The sequence below is a fragment of the Triticum urartu genome, chromosome 6, assembly GCF_003073215.2.
Source record: "Triticum urartu cultivar G1812 chromosome 6, Tu2.1, whole genome shotgun sequence".
Taxonomy (NCBI): Eukaryota; Viridiplantae; Streptophyta; class Magnoliopsida; order Poales; family Poaceae; genus Triticum; species Triticum urartu.
Genome location: NC_053027.1, coordinates 486,939,403 through 486,942,572, shown reverse-complemented (window position 1 = coordinate 486,942,572; position 3,170 = coordinate 486,939,403).

Sequence of the window (3,170 nt, the reverse complement as noted above, 5' to 3'; positions counted from 1 at the left end):
GCAGTGCAAGCATCAAGATTCTTGATAGGCTTAGCTTCAATCCATTTGGTAAACTTGTCGACTGCCACAAGCACATGAGTGAAACCACTTCTGCCTGTTCTCAGTGAACCAACCATGTCTAGTCCCCAAACAGCAAAGGGCCAGACGAGTGGAATGGTCTTCAGGGCTGATGCAGGCTTGTGTGACATGTTGGAGTAGAACTGGCACCCTCCACACTTGTCGACCATCTCTTTTGCCATCTCATTTGCTCTAGGCCAGTAAAATCCCGCTCGGTATGCTTTAGCCACAATGGTCCGAGAGGACGCATGGTGACCACAGGTCCCCGAGTGGATATCATCAAGGATTATCCGACCTTCTTCTGGTGTTATGCACTTCTGACCGATTTCAGTCGCGCTTTCTCTATACAACTGCCCCTTTATGACTGTGAAGGCCTTGGATCGGCGGACGATCTGTCGAGCCTCTTCCTCGTCCTCTGGGAGCTCTTTCCTTAGGATATACGCGATGTATGGTATCGTCCAGTCGGGAGTGATTGCCAAGACTTCCATGATTAGGTCGACCACAGCAGGAACTTCGACTTCAGTCGGATCTATGGCACTTTTCGGTTGTGGGGCTTCTTCTGTGAAAGGATCCTCCTGGACTGACGGCGAGCGAATGTGCTCCAAAAACACATTGCTGGGAATGGCTTCTCTCTTGGAGCCTATCTTTGCCAGATCATCAGCTGCTTGATTTTTCAGTCGGGGGATGTGGTGAAGCTCTAACCCCTCGAATTTCTTTTCTAGCTTTCTCACTGCGTTGCAATAACCAGTCATAGCCGGACTTCTGACGTCCCACTCCTTCATCACCTGATTAACCACAAAATCTGAGTCGCCATAGACCATGAGGCGACGAACGCCGAGTGAAATGGCCATGCGCAACCCATACAAAAGTGCTTCATACTCTGCTTCATTATTGGAGGAATCGAAGTGAATCTGGAGAACATATCTGAGCTTATCTCCTCGGGGGGAGACTAGAACTACTCCAGCACCGGAACCATTCAGCATCTTAGATCCATCGAAGAACATGGTCCAATGCTCCGAGTGAACTTGAGTCGGAAGTTGCTGTTCAATCCACTCGGCGATGAAATCTGCGATTGCTTGGGACTTGATAGCCTTCTTTGCTTCAAACTTGATATCTAAGGGAAGGAGTTCAATCACCCACTTGGCCACTCGACCAGTTGCATCTCTGTTATGCAGAATCTCTGACAATGGGGCGTCGCTGACGATTGTAATGGAGTGGTCAGAGAAGTAATGTGCAACCTTCTTCGTGGTCATGTAAATCCCATATACAAGCTTCTGGTAGTGAGGGTATCTTTGTTTTGAAGGGGTCAAAACTTCAGACAGATAATAGACTGGGCGCTGAACTCTGAAGGCCTTTCCTTCTTCTTCCCGCTCGACCGTAAGTACTGTACTGACAACTTGTCCTATGGCTGCAATGTAAAGCAGCAGAGGCTCTTTGCTGATTGGGGCAGCGAGCACCGGCTGGGTGGTGAGCAGAGCTTTGAGCTCTGCAAATGCTGCGTCAGCTTCTGGAGTCCACTCAAACTTGTCAGACTTCTTCATCAGTCGGTAAAGAGGCAACGCCTTTTCACCGAGACGAGAAATGAATCGACTTAGAGCGGCCAAGCAGCCTGTAAGCTTTTGGACATCGTGCACGCGTACAGGACACTTCATCCGGAGTATGGTGCCAACCTTTTCAGGATTGGCATCGATCCCCCGTTCGAAAATGAGAAAACCGAGTAACTTTCCACCTGGAACTCCGAACGTGCACTTTGATGGGTTGAGCTTGATATCATACCTCCTGAGGTTGGCAAAGGTTTCAGCAAGGTCAGCCCGCAGGTCGGAACCTTTCCGTGACTTGACCACAATATCATCCATGTATGCCTCCACATTCCTACTGATTTGAGTGAGTAGACACTTCTGAATCATTCTCATGAACGTGGCTCCGGCGTTCTTGAGGCCGAACGGCATGGTGACGTAACAGAAGCATCCGAATGGAGTGATGAAAGCTGTTTTGATCTCGTCGGGTCCATACAGACGGATCTGATGGTACCCGGAATAGGCATCTAGAAAAGACAATCTCTCGCATCCCGCAGTCGAGTCGACTATTTGGTCGATGCGAGGGAGGGGAAAATGATCTTTCGGGCAGGCCCGATTGATATGTTTGAAATCAATGCACATGCGAAGTGACTTGTCCTTCTTGGGGACCATGACAACATTGGCGAGCCACTCGGAATGGTAAATCTCTCGGATGAACTCCGCTGCTAAGAGCCGAGCCACCTCCTCGCCAATAGCTTTCCTCTTCTGGACGGCGGACCGTCGAAGATGTTCTTTCACGGGCTTGAACTTCGGGTCGACTCGTAGACGGTGCTCAGCCAGCCCCCTGGGAACTCCAGGCATGTCAGAAGGCTTCCATGCGAAGATGTCCCAGTTCTCACGGAGGAACTGGATGAGCGCTTCTTCCTATTTGGAGTCAAGCGTCGTCGAGATGTGAGTCGGAGCAGCGTCGGGGTCGGTCGGGTGAATGTGAGCTGTCTTAGTTTCACCGGACGACTGAAAAGCAGATTCTGAAGCAGGCTTCTTGGCTCGTAGCAATTCACTCGGATCAGCAGTCTTCTGGTACTCTTGCAGCTCAACAACTGCCATCTGAGCATCAGCGATCTTTGAGCCCTTCCGAAAACACTCTTCTGCTTTCTTTCGGTTGCCTGTAACAGTGATTACGCCTTTGGGGCCAGGCATCTTCAGTTTGAGGTACACGTAACATGGTCGAGCCATGAAGCGTGCTTAAGCTGGCCTGCCCAGAATGGCATGATAGGCACTTTGGAAGTCAACAACCTCGAATGTCAACTTTTCCTTGCGGTAATTCTTTGAATCACCGAAAACCACATCGAGAGCAATCTGTCCGAGTGACACGGCCTTCTTCCCAGGAATGACTCCGTGGAAGCTCATGTTACTGGTACTGAGTCTGGACATCGGAATGCCCATCCCTTTCAATGTTTCAGCATATAGTATGTTCAAGCCACTGCCACCATCCATCAGGACTTTGGTCAGTCGAGTGCCTTTGACAACTGGGTCAACCACCAAAGCTTGCCTCCCAGGGGTGGCAATGTGCGTAGGGTGATCGGACTGGTCGAA